The sequence below is a fragment of the Podarcis melisellensis genome, assembly GCF_964234715.1.
Source record: "Podarcis melisellensis genome assembly, contig: HAP1_SCAFFOLD_298, whole genome shotgun sequence".
In the NCBI taxonomy this organism is placed as follows: Eukaryota; Metazoa; Chordata; class Lepidosauria; order Squamata; family Lacertidae; genus Podarcis; species Podarcis melisellensis.
This window is the reverse complement of record NW_028112911.1, coordinates 27,353-48,832: the sequence shown is the minus strand read 5'-3', so window position 1 is coordinate 48,832 and position 21,480 is coordinate 27,353. Positions and strand designations below refer to the sequence as shown.

General features: G+C 46.6%; 1 long non-coding RNA gene across 1 annotated transcript; it reads right to left on the bottom strand.

The window, feature by feature from the left end:
• Positions 1–737: 737 nt before the first annotated feature.
• On the bottom strand, positions 738–13,598 carry LOC309362448. Its single transcript, XR_014164962.1, has 3 exons — positions 13,337–13,598; positions 3,787–3,882; positions 738–3,069 (listed from the first exon to the last, which is right to left on the bottom strand). It is a non-coding gene; the product is annotated as an uncharacterized lncRNA (long non-coding RNA).
• Between the last annotated feature and the right edge of the window lie 7,882 nt (positions 13,599–21,480).

Below are 21,480 nucleotides of genomic sequence, written 5' to 3'. Positions count from 1 at the left end.
CCAGTACCTCTGCCATGGTCCTCTTTTTACAGCCACCAAACCATCTTCCATCTCCAGGTCTTGCCCATTTCATTTGTGTCTGCTTTTAAGATTTCTGTGGCTGACGCTGTTCCCTTTCATCTGGGATATTGGTGAACATTCCATGACATCACAGACGCTCAAGCCAACACAGCAGCGTTGGGAGCCTAGGAAGCTGCCTTATACAAAGCCAGAACAATGGTCCGTGTAGTTCAGAGCAGGATCTCTCCCTGCCCTGCTTAGAGATGCTGGGATTTGAACCCAGGGCTCTCTGCATGCTTAGCTGAGTCACAAGAGGCCAGAGTTTGAGCCTACTCTTTATAAGACAGGGACGGGGAACCTGTGACTCTCTAGGTCAGCGTTTCCCAAACTTGGGTCTCCAGCTGTTTCGGACTACAATTCCCATCATCCCTGACCACTTGTCCTGCTAGCTAGGGATGATGGGAGTCGTAGTCCAAAAATAGCTTGGATACTCAAATTTTGCCCTGCTCTAGTTGTTGGATTACCAACTCCCATCAGCCCTAGCCAGACAACTCGGCCAATGGGCAGGGATGATGGTAACTGCAGTCCCAAAAACATTTGTATGGCCACAGGATCCCTTTGCTATAATCCAGTGGTTCTCCAAGGGTGTGGCACTCCACACTGGTGGGTCAGGAGAGGATGGCAAGTGTGGCAGGAAGATTCAAGGACAATCAAAGAGACATTTAAACATTTCAGTGTAGCATCAAAATAATATTTTTTTTATTTGCAGAATATGGGTAGATACCTTTTCAAAACGAGAGCAAGAGCATCAAAGGATACGAAGGACAATATTGTTGAGAACAGGGATTTTCAACTCTGACAAACATGAAAGATCAGAAATGAGCAGGTCTCAAAATAGACCTAGCCTCAGTCTAATTTGTCCTTTATTGATCTAGTTAGACCCAGCACAGAGGTTACCTGGCAAAAGCGAGCTCACACCGCTCACTGTGTTTTCTATACATACCTAAGGTATGTGTATAAAAGGCTTATTTATAATTATATTTCGGGAATGATTCATGTTCTTTTTTTAGCTGTGTTGTTTTGTACTTTCTGGATGTCCCTTAATAAGTAATAATAATAATAATAATTTATTATTTATAGCCCGCCCATCCGGCTGGGTTTCCCCAGCCATTCTGGGCGGATTCCAAGAAAAGATTAAAAATACATTAAGACATCAGTCATTAAAAACTTCCCTAAACAGGACTGCCTTCAGCGCTGTCCCATGATCATATCATAAAGCAGTTGTGTTCCATGTCAGAAATCAAACATGGCTAGGAGTTGCTTCTTTTTGTTTTCCGACGTATTTCTTATCCATAAAAACTTTGATGTGGTGCAAGCACATTTTGATTCTGAAAGTGTGGCCAAGGCTAAAGGCCAAGACTGAAAAGTCTGAGAACCACTGCCTTAAGGCATTATGTAATTAGAAAAACGAACCTTTCAGATTAGCCAACGGCCAGGCTAAACCAGATATGCTTTTAACTGCATGGTTTCTATTTATCAGTGCCTCATCTGTAGCTTGCAAACCCCCAGCCTCACATGCAGGGAGATTTGATGAACTAATTTGAGTCCATCTTTGTTTCCGCTCCTTGTTTCTGTCTTCTCGGTGCGTGTCTTAGTTTACGGAACAAATTGCAAGAGATCTGCAATTGCTTTGCTGACACTGTTACACTTTATTGTACCGTTTAGATTGTTCAAAACTCAATAAAATAACATTTTATTTTTTTAAAAAAAGCCTCTCCCCTGAGGTTTATGCCATCATTGTCTTCCAACTTCTCTTTCAAGATTTTGTGCACAATCCGCCAAGTAGCCAATTTTCTATAAACCGCGCTCTCCTTCCTCTGCGCCGCTGAAGGGAAAGGGTTAACTTTTATATACAACAGTATAGCTTTTATAATAACAGCACCTGCCTCAGAATCTTTTGGTCAACAAAGAAGAGAGATAAAGTCGAGCTGGTTCATTTGTGTGAATTTTATGATGTGCCTGCATTTAATATATCCCCAACAGGATACGAGTTCCATTTACTGCTGTCAATACTTTGCCGACAGTGGAAAGCAGATCAATGGACTGCATGAATCAATGCGCCACTTCCCTTCCAACATGTACCTTTCGCATGGGATGCGCAGATGCTGAGGACAAGGAGCAGCTGGAAGCACACCTGGAAAGTCCTTCAGCAAAAGGATTTCCATTCGAAAGGACCGGCAATGAGGCGGCTTTTGATCCCTGCATTTCACACTCCTCTGATCACGAGGAAGTTGCAAGGACAGCTTTGTACGTAAGCTGAGTCCATTTCCCACTGAGGAAAGAATACTGGAGAGAAATGGTGTTTTCAGGATGCAGTCAAACCGCAGTTGTCAAACATAATCCGTTCTGGAAGCCCATTTGGCGTCCGAAATGTTCAACAACCGAGGCGCGGCTTCTGATTGGCTGCAGGAGCTTCCTGTCCTCAAATGGAAGCCGCGTTGGAGGTTCGGCTTCCGAAAAACGTTCAAAAACAGAAACACTTGCTTCCGGGTTTTTGGCATTCAAAATGTTCCAAAATGGAAGCGTTTGGGAACCAAGGTTTGACTGTATGTGTTTATTTCCCACTTGTACACAGCAGGACAGAGTCTCAAACTGAGTCATGCTCTCCCAAACTCACATTCCCAGCACGTCTGCATTCCCATCTCAGTGACATCTACACTGGCTTGGTCATGCACACAGAATGGAAGATGTCAGGATTCCCAAGGATATGTTCTACGGGGAACTGGTTTCAGGCCCCAACTCGATTACAAAGATGCCTGCAAACGTGACATGACGTCTGGCAACGTCAACCCCTTGCAGACGACCGCAGGGCCTGGAGGCAGATCGTCAGGTCATCCATGCACAGCAGTGACCAGAAGAGGAACAAGCACTCGGAGGAGCATAGAGAGAAGAAACATCACGGTGCATCTGCAGCAGCACAACCGAATGCCTTCTTCTGCCCCAGCTGCAACAAAACATGTCTCTCAGTCTCCACAGCCACAGCAGGCGCTGCAAGTTCCGACCGTTTGACTTCACCCCCAAAGGTAAAAAACATATTAAGATTTGAAGAAATTGTGGGAAATGATTGTTGTTTTTAAAAAAACTAAAGTTATGATACTGAGATGTATAGGACTTGATGTATTGTTTGAACGAAAGACTTTGTTCCAATATGTGAGATTGGATTCTAGGCCAAGACCAGCCAAGATGAAGAAGGTTTTAAAATTGGATTGTTAACTATATAAGCTTTTATGGATGTGCATAAACAAGTACCGTATTTTTCGCTCAATAAGACGTACCCGACCATAAGACGCACCTAGTTTTTGGAGGAGGGAAACAAGAAAAAAAATATTCTGAATCCCAGAAGCCAGAAGAGCAATCCCTCTTGCTGCGCAGTGATCCCTCTTGCTGTTCTGGCTTCAGTGATAGCTGCGCAGCCTGCATTCGCTCCATAAGATGCACACACATTTCCCCATACTTTTTAGGAGGGGGAAAGTGTGTCTTATAGAGCGAAAAATACGGTATATTATAATGGAACCAAGAGGGGGAGTGGATGGAAGTCAACCCAAATTTATGGTATAATTTGGTTATGATTTTTCTTCCTTTTTTGTGTTTTTTTTTTTTTGGGGGGGGGGGAATCAATATATATATATAGGAGTGCGAAAGGCGCACTCCTCCATTGTCTCCCAAGACAGACAGAAGTCAACAACCAGCTGAGCAGTGAAAAGCAGGTAAACGTACAGTGCTTACCTACTAAGGCGACACCATTTGCACAAATGCAACAGGAAACATCCACCTCCTTCCATCACGGACCCTAATTTCCACATGGGCAGCCATGTTATTCCGCTACAGGAAAAACAACAGAGATTCCCATAACACCCTTAAACATTGTTGGTCTCCAAACTCCCATTGGCCCCAGTCAGCATGGCCAGTGGTCAAGGATGGTGGGAGCCGCAGTCTGAACGATCTGAAAGGCACCACCCTCAAGCTGCGAGACAATAGTTTGTTGCCACAAACTTTCCCTCCAGTCTGTGCACAAGCAGGTGGGGTCTTTGTGACTCCTAGCAGCCACAAGTTACCAACGTCTAACAATACAGTGGTACCTTGGTTCTCAAACGCCTTGGTACTCAAACAACTTGGAACCCAAACACTTAAGTGTTCCGGTTTGCGAACTTTTTTTGGAAGCCGAACGTGCACCATTTTGAGTGTTACGCTTCCGTCTTTAGTGCCACACTTCCGTTTTGAGTGTTACGCTGAGGTCTGTCTGTTTTTTCTATTTATTTTGTGTTTTTGTTTTTGTGACTGTGTGGAAGAACCCAGCTCAGCTACTGACTGATTGATTGTGTGACTGCAGTACTGTATATTGTTTATTGCTTTCATTTCATGGATCCATGGTCTCATTAGAGAGTAAAATTCATGTCAAATTGCTGTTTTAGACCCCACTCTCACCCATCTCTCCCCCCTCCCCCTCTTTCCCCCCTTTTCTTCTTAATGTCTCAACAAATGAAAATGATTTGTAAAAATGTTACATGGGGGGGGGGGGAACAAGAGAGAGACATTGTACACTTTTGTAAATCAACAAAATCTTTAATAATAATAATAATAATAAATTTGCTGTTTTAGGGGTTGTTTTTAAAAGTCTGGAATGGATTAATCCATTTTGCGTTACTTGCTATGGGAAGGTGCACCTTGGTTTTGGAACACTGTGGTTTTGGAACGGACTTCCGGAACGGATTAAGTTTGAGAACCAAAGTACCACTGTACAAGAAACCTATCTAGGAGATTGTAGGACTGTATAGGGCTAAGGTCCTGCTTGCAAGAACAGGATGTCGGATTATATGGGGCACTGCCCCATCTATGACCTCACTGCTGAAAAGCAGGGAAAGATCGCAGGGCCTGGTGTTACACCAGCGCGCAGCAAATGTTAATCTGATCCACTGATTTGCACCCGAGCCACCAACTTAATTCAAAACACACCAAGAATGTGGACAGAGCAAGGTGTCAAATGCGAGGCAAACCTTAGTCAACCTCACCCCGCCACTAAACCAAAGCATGACCTCTGCCGGTGTGAAATCAGACATGTATTATGACGTCTCTTCGTAAGGGTTGTGACTGCGTGAGCAAGGAGAGGATGCGGCAAAAGAAGCCATCTAAGCGCCAGTTCCAGAATTGATTCCAAAGTCCTGCAAGTAATCTGAGATACAAGGGAATGAATGGAAGTGATCATCAATGGAACAGTACTTGAAAGAGTTACAGAAGCCACGTGGAGGAGCATTTTAAGAAAACACTGCAGATAAATCAACACACAATGGCCACGTGTCAACTCTCCTGCCAGAACAGGTTTGGCAAAAGGAAGTAAAAACCAGGGAACCATCTGCTCCTCAGAGCTCTCTCTTCCCTCTCCCATCATGTTTACAATTATATTACCGTATTAGTATCAATATGTTAATATTAGGCAGCTGCCTTCTCTGTTCTGTTCAATGCTTGCCAAAAACTTGTTGTTGTTGTTGTTGAAGCAACCCAAACATTATTTATGGACATTTTAAAAAATCTAATCATTTTATCTTCGTTTTGAAATTTTATTTTTACAATTTTATTTGTTTTTAAAGTCCACGTTTGCCGCTGTTTTAAATATCTGTTTCACAGCATTTTATACCAATGGTTTGGAGATATTTTGTCAGTTAAGCAGCAGGTACATTTTGCATACATAGTGATGTATGGAAGTGAGAGCTGGACCATGAAGAAGGCTGGTCACCGAAGAATTGATGCTTTTGAATTATGGTGCTGGAGGAAACTCTTGAGAGTCCCATGGACTGCAAGAAGATCAAACCTCTCCATTCTGAAGGAAATCAGCCCTGAGTGCTCACTGGAAGGGCAGATCCTGAAGCTGAGGCTCCAAGACTTTGGCCACCTCATGAGAAGAGAAGACTCCCTGGAAAAGACCCTGATGTTGGGAAAGATGGAGGGCACAAGGAGAAGGGGACAACAGAGGACGAGATGGTTGGGTAGTGTTCTCAAAGCTACGAGCATGAGTTTGACCAAACTGTGGGAGGCAGTGGAAGGCAGGAGTGCCTAGCGTGCTCTGGTCCATGGGGTCACGAAGAGTCGGACATGACTAAACGACTAAACAACATTTTGCCAAAAGTAAAATTAATAATGCACATGGAGAAGCTGCCATACAGGGAATGTGATCTGTCTAGTCCAGGCCTGTCTGGGAAGGGCCGTAGCTCAGTGGAAGAGCTTCTGCCTCACAAGTAGAAGGTCTCAGGTTCAAGCCGCGTCATCTCTAGGTAGGGCTGGGAGAGAGACCACTTCCTGAAATCCTGCAGAGTCACTGACTTGATGGAAAGCAACTTTGTATGTGCCTAATGCCGGGTGAGAGGACCAGTTCTCAAGATGCAATGACAAACAGCAAGTGCAATTGCTTCCGATTGGAAAATTGAGCTTTCTTTAAGTACAGTGGTACCTTGGTTTAAGAACAGCTTAGTTTATGAACAACTTGGATGAAGAACGCTGCAAACCCGGAAGTAGGTGTTTTGGTTTGTGAACTTTGTCTTGGAAGCAGAACATGTTTTGCTTCCTGTTGAGTGATATATAGATCATTTATTACGGTCAGAGACCAGCTTATCCTGTTGAGTGTGTTCCATTTGGAAATGGAGTCCCCCGCTGCTATGGGAAAGCACACCTTGATTTAAGAACGCTTTGGTTTAAGAACGGACTTCCAGAACGGATTAAGTTGGTAAACCAAGGTAGAAATCTCCGTGGCACCATATCTGTTAAAGGCCATATCTGCTAAAAAACAAAACCATGGTTACTTGCATGCTGGTGTGTGTGCCGATTCCACTGCAATACTAGAAAGAAGAAATTTCTTTGGCACTTTTGAGACTGTTAAAGCAGCACTAGGAGAGATGACCAGTGGAATTTGTGCCTACTCCAGCAAAGGATTGATGCCTTATGCAGAATCAGACCACTGGAGCCATCCAAGTTAGTTTTGTCTTCACTAACAGCCAGCAGCTCTAGGGTTTCACATGAGATTGAACATTGGAATTTCCGCATGTTTCCTAGCCCTGAGTTACAGTTCTTCCCCAGCACATCTCCTTGGAAGCAAGCCACGGAGAGGCCAATGAAAATTACCACGTTTGTGGGCTAAGGTGCACAGCCTAAGATTTCCATAACCCAGGTGTGTTGGGGTTTGCACAGAGCTGAGCTGGTGTCCGAACACGCAATATATATCTCACTCACAGCAAAGGGGTAGCAAATTCTTGTATACACAAAGGAAATGAGACACCAAACACCTCTTGCATTCCAAAACAAGGTCTCAGAGCACGTTTTATAACTTTGCTTTCAGTTGAGCAAGGATGCTTGCAGCCTTAGTTAATCTTTAATACGCATTCGAACCAGTGGTGCAAGTTGTCAAGGAATCCACTTGTACAACGACAGGGAAGCCTTTGTTTGCTTCAGTCATGTCGCAGAAAAAGAGCAAGTTGTGATGGTATTCACATGAAGCCTAAAGCAGCAATGGCATGGTCCATCATAGGGATGAGTGGAATGCTCTTAGCTCGAACTGGAATTAATTCCCAAGTGGCACAGGGGGAAGATGCCAGTGTCCATGTTGCAGGGAACCCTAATGAAGCATCAAAGCAATCTACAGTGGAACCTCTACTTACAACCATAATCTGTTCCGGAGGTCCGGTCATAACTAGAAACGTACATAGGCAGAGGCGCACTTTTCCATAGAAAGTAATGAAAAAGTGAATTGATGGTGAAAAACACCCCCTAAAACAGTAATTTAACATGGATTTTACTGTCCAACAAGACCATAGACCCATAAAATGAAGGCAATAATCAATGTAAAGGGAAAGGAACGCCTGACCATTAGGTCCAGTCATGGACGACTCTGGGGTTGCAGCGCTCATCTCGCTTTATTGCCCGAGGGAGCCGGTGTACAGCTTCCGGGTCATGTGGCCAGCATGACTAAGTCGCTTCTGGTGAAGCAGAGCAGCGCACGGAAACGCCGTTTACCTGAAATTCATTCTGATTGTACAGATAAAATATCACGGACAGAATTATACTGGGTGTGTTACTAGTGTGTGAAAATGGTCAAGATCCAAGGATCCCCAGGCGTGTGCCTCCAGATGGTGGACCAGGCATCTTCACTTGATCACAAATGGGCAATAGTCAGGTGCAAAATGCGCCTGGCTCCTGGCGAATTTCGAATGCTGGTTGGGGAGAGGGAATAGTTGTAGCCCCTTGCAATTCATGGCCCAATTCATGCAGCAGAACAGAGTCATTTCCATATACCCTCTAAAAGCACCCAAGCTAGATCCATTTCTAATCAGCTTTGGCCCTCCAACGATCTGGAATCTAACCCATCTTTACACTACAGGCTTCAGGTCGGGGGGAAATGTATTTATGTCTGAATGGCTCCCCTGCGCTCATTCACAGCATGCCAGGCAGAAGGCTAGGCTAGAACGCTTCTCCCTGACACTTAGGTTTTCTATGTGCAGGGAGTATATATGTATTTTAATGGAGCAGAATGCTCCCACACTCCTGCAGCCTGAAGTTGTACAGTCCAGGAATGCTTCTGCCATGTGATCTTCTGTTTGTGTCATTATAGCAGCTGAAATTAAACTCATGTCCAGTAATCAGACGGCTGAAAGGAAAGGCAAGCTCGGCTTTCCTAGCCTTCAACTCCGAGGGAGGATTCCCTGCAACCAAACATTCCTAATTTATTAGCCATCGTCATGCAGATTGCAGCATGCCAAGAGCAGAAGAGGACCAGGACAGAGCATGTCAGCTGTTCTGTCTGGCAGGGAAATAAATGCAAGCTGGAGAGACATTGGACGTGCAACTACTGCCGTAGGGACAGAGCTGCACAAATGTGACCTGGAAGAATATCCCTTTGCAAGGCCAGATATGGACACCAAGCATCGCTTGAGCAGCGGCTGGGCTGCCGGATCTTAGGCAAATAACCAAAGTGGTACCTGCAGTGAAAAGCCATGCACAACTCCAGGCAGGGGTTTTGTACACAATCACTGCTGCATTCCCCCAACCCACTTGCTTTGCCACCTGCCATGTGGACGGTACACTGGCGCAAAGAAAGTCATTTGGATGTTCTTACAAAGCGCACAGGTGGAAAAGGCAACCCAACAGAGCAATTAATGTTCCAATTACACAGAAAAGGTCTCACTCCTGATTCTGTTGTGTCGTGGGAGCATGAGCCCCATGTGGAAGGCTGTCAGATCTTCCACCCCAGTTCTTCTATGCCAAGGGTCAGAGTGAATCGTAGAATTGGAAGGGACCCAGAGGGACTCATCTAGTCCAACCCCCTTGCGACGCAGGAATAAGCAGCTGTCCCATATGGGGCATTATCAGCAGCATGCTCTAACCAACCCATCCAGGCTCTCTAATCTGGCAAAACTTAAAATGCAAGCTGTTCCTCCCATTTGTGTTGAGACATTCCAGTATTTTGCTGCACTGATGTGGTCTTCTGGTTCCCAATGCAAATATTAAGCAAATAAAAAGGTAAAGGTAAAGGACCCCTGACAGTAAACTCCAGTCGCAGATGACTCTGGGGTTGCGGTGCTCATCTTGCTTTACAGGCCAAGGGAGCTGGCATTTGTCTGCAGACAGTTTTTCCAGGTCATGTGGCCAGCATGACTAAACCGCTTCTGGCGAAACCAGAGCAGCACACGGAAACACCATTTACCTTCCTGCTGGAGTGGTACCTATTTATCTACTTGCACTTTTGGGGGGGTGCTTTCGAACTGCTAGGTTGGCAGGAGTGGGGACCGAGCAACGGGAGCTCACCCCTTTGCGGGGATTCGAACCGCCGACCTTCTGATCGGCAAGCCCAAGAGGCTCAGTAGTTTAGACCACAGCGCCACCCGTGTCGGTTTAAATCGATTTGTAGATCCAAGCACACAGAACTGTTTGCTTCTCTGCCTTTTTCAATAATCCAAGTTTTCTTTAGATCAGAACAACCATGTTGGCGATAATGTCTAACACCTGTAGAGTGTTTTCAAGGTGTTCAATGGATTTCACATGCATCATCTAGTTGTGATGCTACAACATCCCTGTTAGGTAAGCTAGCATTCTTTATTTATATGACTACTTGTAAACCACCTTCCACCTTTGAGTCACAAAAATTTTGAGTGTACAAAAATATTGTTTCCCATTTTCCAGGTGGGGGGACTGAGGCAAAGAGAGCACGGCTCTCTTAAGACCACCAAGTGAGTTCATGGCAGAGAAGAGAGAAGTATCAGCTCAGCCTCTTAACCTCTAGGCCACACCAGCTCTCCAGAACCTCTCAGTTCCACAGAAGTCTACCATAAATACATCCAACGATTCACACCGACCCTTATAAAAACAAAAAACCACCCCAGAGTGTGGCTGGTGTTTGAAAATTAACTCGCCCCACTCTGTTAAAACAGCTACACATCTACTCCACATACTATGTATTAATGTTTAATTTCACCAAAACATCTAGTCTCAAATTAACACCATGTGGCTACATGCAGAGAAGACAGCTATCATCAAAGAGGAAAGGAAGAGAGGTCTCAGACGGTAACACTGAGAATTTTTTGCACAACTCCCCCAGAGAAAACCACAAGCCTGTTTTGTTGTTGTTGTTAGAATGACGTTATTTCTTAAAAAGCTGGAAATTTCCAGCAATGTACACCTACTGGACTTTGAGAGAGCGGAACAGAACTTGCAGAAAAAGTGCAGAGGTACACAGGCAACTTAGCAAAAAGGAGGAATCTGTGGCAATCGCAGACACCCAAAACAAGGATAATAAGACAGTAGGAAGCGCGCTCTGCATTTCGAAGGAGTCCTGAAAGCAAGCAGAGCCACTAAGCCAGCTTTCCGTGTTGCTAAGCACGTTGCAGGCGCGATCAGGAACTACAGATGAAAAAGGGAAGGCCGGAGAGAAGCAATATGCAATCGAAATGCATTGCCAAAGTTTCTTTAGAAATACACACACACAGGAAATCTTTGGCATCTCCTGTGATATTTGCAAAAAGGAGTGGCGGAGGCCAGCATCAGGGGGCCAGAGAACTACATTGGCTCCTCAAGCTATCAAAACCAGCTGCTCTGCAAACACCCCGGGGTAAATTTCCACACTCTTACGCTTTGCCTATGGCAGCGGTTGGTCTCTAAAGTTGGCTGAGCCCTGCAGATGTTGGGGGGGGGCTCCAATTCCCCGCCACCCTTGGCGTTTAACCATGCAAACATCTGGAGAGCACCACTTTGGCAATCTCTGCATTCTGGTGCTTACCCCCCTCTCCACTACTCCCCACAACCTAAGCTCTGTGCTTTCAGACTCTCTCCTACTCAGCGTTAGGAATTTCCTGTGCTTTGCTGGCTCACTCTATAATCAAAGGCTATTTTGCAAAGGAGGGGAGTCTCTGAGAACCGCTGCAACTTCCTCTCCAGACATATAAAAGACACTCTTATAATCTTGTCTGATCTGTCTTTAAACAAGCCAGGGAACTTGCCCTCCTGTCAACTTTTGAAAGACGGGAGGCTGGATGGTTCGCATTCAAAAGAGGAGAAGGACCAGCTTAAAGCTAATGCACATCCACAGTTTTCTGGGCCTGCGCTCAGCACAGAAGAAGAGTCATTCCAGACCCAGAGGGGGAAATCCATGCAGCCACTCGGTGGTGCCCATGCTGTTTGGCATAACCCAGTTCAATACAGACTAGCAGAGAGACTGGGCATTGCAACCTGGTGAGGCCAGCCAAACGAAACAGCAACAACGGAATTAGAAACTGGGGCAGTGCCTTGGGGACCTGGCCTTTCCCCCACAGCCAAGGTGGGTAGAACGGATCCAGCCCTTTCGGGACGCACATTAAAATATACACATATATATATCCACCACCGTGACGCTGCCAAATGTGTTGGCATCTCCCCTAAGGGATACCACATTATTTCCAAACGCACCTGCCCACGCTTTCTCGGCTCCACAGAACAACACCCCACAGAAGCCTCAAACTGCGGTGCACGTGTCAAATAACCCCTTAGGGAATGACACACCCCACACACCCCACAACCTGACAGGAAAGGAACCCAAGACACAGCCACCTCCCAGTTCTCAGGAACAACCCAGACATCATCCGGAGAACGCCAGCATCACATGCTTCCGCAGAAGGGATGGCAGTACAGGTGTGCTGTGCAGAAGGGCCGTTCCGTTTCTGGATGGCCCCATAGAAAACACCTTCTTGGCTCCAAGGGGATGGCAAGCCCCACAGCTGCTCTGGGGGCGATATGCCTCCTCAGCCCCACAGAAGCCCCATACAAAGTCTAGCTATGTTCCCCCTCACCTTAGCCCCATACAGAGCATGAAAAGGGACAGTTTCAGGGAGCATATGAGGTCAGGGCCCCCTATCCCACCCCCCAAGTTCCAGATACCACCCCCCCCACCAAATGTCTTCCCTACGGCTCCCAGCCCCACAAATAAGACAAGATTCCTTCCCCATGGCTCTACAGCGCCCCCCGGGCAAGAGCCATAAGCACTACCCTACAGACTGCCCCGTCGCATCTTCTCACAGCCCTATAGACGTGACCTCCAACCGTACCCCAAGACCCAGCTACCCCCTCCTCATCGCCCCCAGGGAGGGCCATCTTCACAGAGCCCTCCGGCCCCTCAGCCCCCCCTAAGAAGACAGAGAGCAGGGAGCGCGCAGACAGGACCACCCAGCATCTCTGGAGAAAGGCCGCCCCACTCGGACGCCCCACAGAGACCCACAAGGACAGATCACCCGCCTCTCTCCCAACCAGTAGCTGGAGCCAAAGGCATCCCAGACGGACGCTCTTTTCCTTGGGGAACTGGGGGTTAAGAGGGAAGAGAGAAAGGACAGGCGGGTGGCCCCCACCTCCTCCCTTCCTAGTCTCTCCCCACACCCCAAATCCCCCATAGATGCTGCCACTGGGAAGGGGAAAGACCGCGCAGACAGCAACCCCTCTCGCAACGCGCATCTCTCCTCTCTCTTTGTTGTAAGTCACAGACAGGACTGCCCTACCTCTGTGCAGCCAAGCAGGCAGGCAGGGGCAAAGAGAAACATCTCAGAGCACCCCCCAAAATTTAATTTTTTTATTGCACGAGATACTGAAAGCTGCAAAACCCCATTTTTTTTTTTTGCACGGAAGGCTGGAAACCTTAAGGAGAAAGACCCAGACACCTCAATTTTGCATGGCAGGGTGGAAACGACCCCGACCCACACACCCCAGCCCAGCCTGAACGGAGAAGAGGGGTGAGTTTTTGGGGGGGGGCTATGCACACGCAGGACTAGCTACTCACCCAGAGGAGATGCTGCTGCCTGCGCGCCGGCGGAAGAGTCTGCTCTGCTCCGAACGTTGGCAGCCGCTTCACAGGCACAGGCGCCGCTCAATGCCAGGCGGGATGGAACGCAGGCACACAACAGCGGGAAAGGGACCCGGATGCTGGAACACTCCGCCCCGCGAGCGTCTCCTTTCACCCCCCCCGGCCCGCCCCGTTTCTCAGGCCCCGCCCACAGGCTTTGCCCGTCGAAGGGCAAGGAAAAAGCGCCCCGTGGCGCGGCTTCCCGCTCCGTAGTGCGCAGGCGCGATTTTGCTGCCTTTTTAGCTGGCTTCGTACAGGGAGACAGTGGGAAATCAAAATTATAATATAATATAATATAATATAATATAATATAATATAATATAATATAATATAATATAATATAATATAATATAATATAATATAATATAATATAATATAATATAATATAATATAATATAATATAATATAATATAATATAATATAATATAATAATATATAATATAAATGTTGTGCTATTCTTAATCACAGCCAACATAATATAATTTTAATAAATAGTCATCAAGAACATAATAAATGCAGTTATTAAGAATAGCATAAAACAATGCAAACAGCAAATTATTAGTCTCGCAGTGGTGCAGCAATTAAACTGCTAGCACATTTGCAAAGATAAGTCAGGGTCTGGAAGGGTTTCCCACACCCTCAAACAATTCTGATGAAACTAGGGACTAGTGTCCTAATGCCTCTTGGCTGCCTGGATTGGGGACGATGAAAGGTGTGTGAGTCTCAGACAAAAGTCAGAAACATTTCCATTTTTTCATGGGTGGAGCGAGACATGCACCTATCACTATCGCCTATGCTCTTTTTTTCTTTTTCTTTTTTTGGAAATCATTTTTATTTGATTTTTCCAATACAAAGTTTTAAAAATCCAAATATATATCCATATACAGTGGTACCTAAGGTTAAGAACTTAATGCTTCCCTGAGGTCTGTTCTTAACCTGAAACTGTTCTTAAACTGAGACACCACTTTAGCTAATAGGGCCTCCTGCTGCCGCTGCACCACCGCAGCCCGATTTCTGTTCTCATCCTGAAGCAAAGTTCTTAATCCAAGGTACTATTTCTGGGTTAGCGGAGTCTGTAACCTGAAGCGTATGTAACCTGAGGTACCACTTTACAGAGATTTCTCCAAATCCCAGGACTTCCCCTCCCCCTCCATAGAGTCCCATTTTAAACATTTTAAACTGCATCTTCTTCCAAACTCTAACTTTTGTATCAATCCATATTGTCCATGGTACGGTAATTGTTATACGACAAGTGGAATCAGAATCCTGCCAATGTTTCTATCTGCTTACAATGGTCTTTTCGATAACTCGTACGTTTTCCCCATTCTTTTGTAAAGTTTTTGTCCTCTTGGTTCCTGAGTTTTCCAGTCAGCTTTGTCGCTTCGGCATAGTCCATCAGCTTGGTTTGCCATTCCTCTCTGGTAGGGACCTTGTCTTCTTTCCATCTCGGGGACAGTAGCATCCGGGCGGCTGTTGTTCCGTGCATAAAAAGTCTTTTCTGATCCTTTGGGATGTCAGTACATGTAATTCCTAATAAAAAAGCTTCTGGTTTTTTTCAGTTCATTATATATCATCTCCCAGAAAGCTTACAGGTCCACCACATATGATAAAAGGTACCTTCTTTTTCTTTACACTTCCGGCAGATATTTGCACTTGTCCTATCTATCGCCTCTGCTCCTGGGTCACGTCTGGCCCTCAGAGGTGTACCTATGGGGGAATGTGGCCCTTGGACTGTCTTGCCAGAGTGGTGCATGCTCTGGTTATCCCCTGCTTGGACTACTGCAATGCGCTCTATGTGGGGCTACCTTTGAAGGTGACCCAGAAACTACAACTAATCCAGAATGCGGCAGCCAGAATGCTGACTGGGAGCGGCCACCGAGACCACATAACACCGGTCTTGAAAGACCTACATTGGCTCCCAGTATGTTTCCAAGCACAATTCAAAGTGTTGGTGCTGACCTTTAAAGCCCTAAATGGCCTCGGTCCAGTATACCTGAAGAAGTGTCTCCACCCCCATCGTTCTGCCCGGACACTGAGGTCCAGCGCCGAAGCCTTCTGGCAGTTCCCTCACTGCGAGAAGCCAAGTTACAGGGAACCAGGCAGAGGGCTTTCTCGGTAGTGGCGCCCGCCCTATAGAATGCCCTCCCACCAGATGTCAAAGAGAAAAACAACTACCAGACTTTTAGACAACATCTGAAGGCGGCCCTGTTTAGGGAAGCTTTTAATGTTTGATGCATTACTGTATTTTAATATTGCGTTGGAAGCTGCCCAGAATGGCTGGGGGAACCTCTCTGCAAATGGCGGGTGCCCGTCATTTTCCTTGCCCCAGATATCTCAGGATGATGATGCAGCAGAGTGTCAGGAGCAGGAGTCAGAAAAAGGTCAGCAATAAATCAACTGGACTCAGTGAAACTAACTCTTTATTAAAGGAAACATGATTGACTCAGGAGGTGCAGGAGCTTGTCCTGGTAGATCTTGCATTTGTGGGGACTGAAGGTCCCCAGCTTCCTACAGTTGGCTACGTAAGTCTCCTCATCCCCCAGGTCCTTCTCAAGGAGGGTTGCCACCTTTGTTCTGGCAAAATGTGGGGCGGAGTGGTTGGGGGGCATTCAAAGCAATCCATTGCAGTCTATTGCAGCCTAACAGGATAGCCCCTCTGGAATTCATCACACAGTGCTTGGCTACTCAGAGCTTAAATACATGGCTTTTCATGCGCCCTTTCAAAAACATGCATAGGGAATCCCTAACTTGGCAGAGAGAGAGAAGACCTGAAATACAGGAGAAAACTCTATATGATGAAGCATTTTACATTGAAATATGGGGCAATCCTGTATTATATAGGTGGCAACCCTATTCCCAAGCACCTGAGACTTTGCCAACGTGCCTTGCCTTTGCTCTGCCCTCTTCATGCCTCTTCTGGTCCTGGGAGGCCAGTGGGGAGGGGAGCGGGTTGCAGCAGGAGGGGGAGACTCCCTGGCCTCTTCAGAAGCCTGACTCATCTCTGCCTCTTGACCAACCTCCTCTCCAGCCTCTGATTCTGAACTGCTCTCTGCCATAGCCTCTTCCTGCTCACCAAACCCTGTTCCCTCCTCAGCTTCTGATGCCTCCTCCTCCTCCCATTCTTCTCCCTCTTCTCTCTCTGACCACACATTGTTGTCCCACCACCAATCCCCGGTCTCTGAGCCTTCTTCTCCTGGGGGTTCCCTTGGGGGTTTCCCAGCTGCTGCCTCCCACCGCTCCTCTGCATCCAGCCAGACCATGGCACAGAGTGAGGTTTTGGAAGGCAAGGGGGTTGTGTCTGCCAGGAGATGGCCTCCTGCGGAGGGGACTTCCCCTGAATTTCCCCCCAAAAAAACTTGGTGAGGAATTTTGCTGCTGCTTTCATGCTCCCAGATCCAAGCCGAAAGTTCTGCAGCAAATGTCGCTTCAAGATATTTGCTCTCTGGACTCCTGGCTTTACGCATCGTGACGTGCGTTGGCTTCCAGAGGTAGTTCAAGGTAGCCTGGCTTGTGTGAGTGAATAGCGTTGCATCACAGGCTTGAATGCCATGCCTGCCAACTCCCGTGATTGATGCAAGCCATTGCATAATGGCGGAAGCCCATGTCTGCTCTTCAAAACAAACCTTTCTAGTCAACTTCTGCAACACCCGGGGGCTGGATCCAAGCTTCTGGAGGTCAAAGGCAGTGATTCATTGGGCAGACCTTTTGGGAATGAAGAACTAAATGAAGAACATCTCTGGAAACACGCAAAAGGTAAGCCCAGTTCCACAATCGGTGGAAATGTTTCCTTTTTTTAAAAAAAAAGTTTTTATTTATACTTTTCAAGTTTATACATTTCATTAGTTTTACAATCAATTTAACATTTCAAAATTTGACTTGCATCCTCCTCTTTCTGCGGTTCCTTAAATTTGTTTTTAATATCTTCTGCGTATCCAAATTGAATTATTTTGCTCATTTATTTATCTTCTTTAAATATATACTCTTATAGAACTGCAGATTATTACAATAATCCTGCCAATGTTTCTATCTGTTTATAATTCATCTGTAAATATCCAATAAACCATTTCCATTCTTCTATAAAAAGTTTGTTACAGTATCTTGATTTCTTATTCTTCCAGTAAGTTTTGCCATTTCTGCATATTCCATAAGTTTTTGTATCCATTCTTCCTTTGTTGGGACGTCTTCTTCTTTCCACTTTGGGGCAAGTAGCATTCTTGCTGCTGTAGCAGCATACATAAATAAATTTCTATACAATTTAGGTAGTTCTGTCCCTATAATTCCAATCTCCCTTTAGCGAAGAGGTGGGGAAGTTTTTTTTTTGTTGAGGGTTACATGTCTTAAGGGATGAACTGCAGTGGGTGGGGCCACAGCCAGCAGTGGGTGGGGCTAGAGCCAAGAATGGGTGGGGCAAGCTGCTGGATGAGGAAGTGATTGCAGAGGGCTTCCCCTCATCTTCCATTGCTCTATATTTTCCAGCATTCCTTCATTCTCTCTTGTTTGCTCCCAGTTCTGCATGAAACTCAGTTGAGGGCCACAGGGAGTCCACATCTGCTTTAGGACATGTGAGCAGGTGCTCTTGGTGACATAAGGAGTGAGACAAGCTATGTACAATGCTCAAATACATAAAATACATGTGCAACCCTGGATTAATAGAACTGAGTGGATATTGGCCCTCTGCCAATCCAGGAAACCCACTACAGCCATACCTTGGAAGTCGAACAGAATCCGTTCCGGAAGTCCGTTCGACTTCCAAAGTGTTCAAAAACCAAAGCGCGGCTTCTGATTGGCTGCAGGAAGCTCCTGCAGCCAATCAGAAACCATAAAAACCCCGCTGGACGTTCGGCTTCCAAAAGGATGTTCGAAAGCCGGAACAGTCACTTCCTGGTTTCAATCATTCGGGAGCCAAAACGTTCAAGAACTAGGCTGTTCGAAAACCAAGGTACGACTGTACTACAGTGGTACCTCGGGTTACATATGCTTCAGGTTACATTCACTTCAGGTTACAGACCCCGCTAACCCATAAATAGTACCTCGGGTTAAGAACTTTGCTTCAGGATGGGAACAGAAATCGTGCAGTGGCAGCTGAAGGCCCCATTAGCTAAAGTGGTGCTTCAGGTTAAGAACAGTTTCAGGTTAAGAACGGACCTCCGGAATGAATTAAGTACTTAACCAGAGGTACCACTGTATAGTATTCCTGTTAGGAATATTGAGAGCTGTTCGGCAGTGGAACAGATTCCCTTAGGAAGCAGTGGATTCTCCTTCTTTGGAGGTTTTTAAGCAGAGGTTGGAGGACCAACTGTCAAGGATGCTTCAGTTGAGATTCCTGCATTGCAGGGGGTTGGAATAGATGACCTTTGGGGGTCCCTTCCAACTCTGCAATTCTATGATTCTACGAGGGGCACCAGCAAGTGAGTTTAGAAACAAACACATCCCCAGCTCTAGCCTGGGACTTTCTTCATGCAAAGCAATTACTGTACCTCTGAGTTATGGCCCTAGCTGCCACTGCAAGGAATGCAGAAAAAATATGGCCCATCCCTGTTCTCAGACATCATTTGACAGGGATATGGGCAGCAGTTCCCACCGCTGTCACAGATCCAGGGTAGTATTCTGCTGCCTAAAGTTTTGCAAGCCCTTCTTAGAGGTGTGCAAAATCAGCACCTGGGCTTGCTGTGTAATTCTCAGCCTTTCAGACACCATCATTTTAATCTGGGATGACGGGAAAGCCCTCCGTGCCAGGAAAATAAAACCCCGTGCATTGTTGTGTAATAAGCGACTGGGAGAGCTCACAAATTCTCCCCAAGATTTTGACACAGGTAAGCTGACGGCACTTGGCCTAAGCCCAGGGAATCAGCAGGATTTCGGAGAGCGCCGTTCTTAAGGGTTCAGCTTAACTGGTCTCTGTGAACGACGCAAGCAGCTTTCCCCCTTATTGCTGTGTTTTGGAATCGGGGCTTTTCTGGCCGGAGGGACGTGTGAGCGATATGAGACAGGGCCAAACAGCCAGGCAGCCTGGTCCTAATGAGAACCTTATTACTCCTGTGGGAATCCCCTGCCCAGAAAGGAGAGGGGTTTTCCCAAAGGCTATTTTCATAAACAGTCATCTGTGGTCAATTCCAGCAGTAGCTCGACTCTGGATGCTTCCAAACGTGGATGGTTTAGAGCAGGGTGGTGGGAACCTCTTTTTTTTAGCCTGGGGGCCACATTCTCTCCTAGGCCAACTTCCAGGGGCCACATCCCAGTGGTGGGCAGAATCAGGAGCAAAAGTGGGCAGCGCAAGAAATGTTAATTTAATCACACACCCCTCTCTGCTGTCAGGAGAGAGCTGGCAGTAAATCACCTTGTGCAAGTTGGGGTTAACGCTTTGTGAGCAAAAATGCGACCTGCACAGACTTGCTGGAGGGTCAGGCCTAGTGCTTTTTTTCTAGAAAAAAGGTGCAGGAACTCTGCCCTGTCCCTCCTGTAAGCCGGAGAGGCAGGACTGTTAAGTTGTGGGTGATCATAGAATCATAGAGTTGGAAGAGACCACAAGGGCCATCGAGTCCAACCCCCTGCCAAGCAGGAAACACCATCAGAGCACTCCTGACATATGGTTGTCAAGCCTCTGCTTAAAGACCTCCAAAGAAGGAGACTCCACCACACTCCTTGGCATCAAATTCCACTGTCAAACAGCTCTTACTGTCAGGAAGTTCTTCCTAATATTTAGGTGGAATCTTCTTTCTTGTAGTTTGGATTCATTGCTCCGTGTCCGCTTCTCTGGAGCAGCAGAAAACAACCTTTCTCCCTCCTCTATGTGACATCCTTTTATATATTTGAACATGGCTATCATATCACCCCTTAACCTCCTCTTCTCCAGGCTAAACATGCCCAGCTCCCTTAGCCGTTCCTCATAAGGCATCGTTTCCAGGCCTTTGACCATTTTGGTTGCCCTCCTCTGGACACGTTCCAGTTTGTCAGTGTCCTTCTTGAACTGTGGTGCCCAGAACTGGACACAGTACTCCAGGTGAGGTCTGACCAGAGCAGAATACAGTGGCACTATTACTTCCCTTGATCTAGATGCTATACTCCTATTGATGCAGCCCAGAATTGCATTGGCATTTTTAGCTGCCGCGTCACACTGTTGGCTCATATCATATCAGATATGATCATATCAGACGACACAGCGATTCTTCAAACAGCTCTTGTTTATTCACAGGTCAGAACTGAACTGAACTGAAGCGTTCAGTCAGCCTGCTTATATAGAGCTCCAGTACAATGTAACTGTAACAATTTTCTAAAACTATTCAATCACTGAACATCACTTTCAATCCCTTATTTGCATAACTATCTACAGTATCCCCCTGCTGGCCCAGGGTGAGAACTTCAGTACATAACAAGGGCAGCTTGCAGAACTGAGGCACAGGAAAGTCTTCTTCCCGCACATCAGTTGTTAGCCCGGAAGGCTGAAGAGCCTCATTAAATCCCCACAGCACCTCTGGTGCTCATCCTGAAGACCCTCTCCAGGATGTCCACTCTTTCTTGTGAGTCAGAGGCGTGGTGTGGGAAGAGGTGTCCGAACTGCGTTCTGGTGCTTTCCAGCTGAAAAAAAAGCCCTGGTTGTGCCTACTGAGCAGAGCAGCTCATCCCCAGCAGGATTTGACCCCATAAAGCAGTTGCTGAGACTGAAGGTCCACAGCTGCCTAAGTCCCCTCCACTCCAGGGTTTCCCCCAAGCAATCTGAGACAGTGTGAAGCTAACTTCTCCGCCTTCTTCATGCCTCTTCTGGTTCTGGGAGACCAGTGGGGAGGGGAGCTTATCACAGCAGCAGGAGGAGACGCTTGTGACTCTTCACCAACCAGACTCATCTCTGCCTCTGGGCCTTCCTCCTCTCCTGCTTCAGCTTCTGCCTCTGATTCTGGACTTCTCTCTGCCACAGACTCTCCCAGCTCACTGAGTCCTGTTACCTCTTCAGCTTCTGACACTTCCTATTCTGCTTCTTCTTCCACTTCCCACTCATCGTTGTCCCGTCACCACTCCCCAGGCTCTTTGATGCTGCTAATGCACTGGTTTGACTTCGCCCCTGGAGACAGACAGATGCCTGCAAC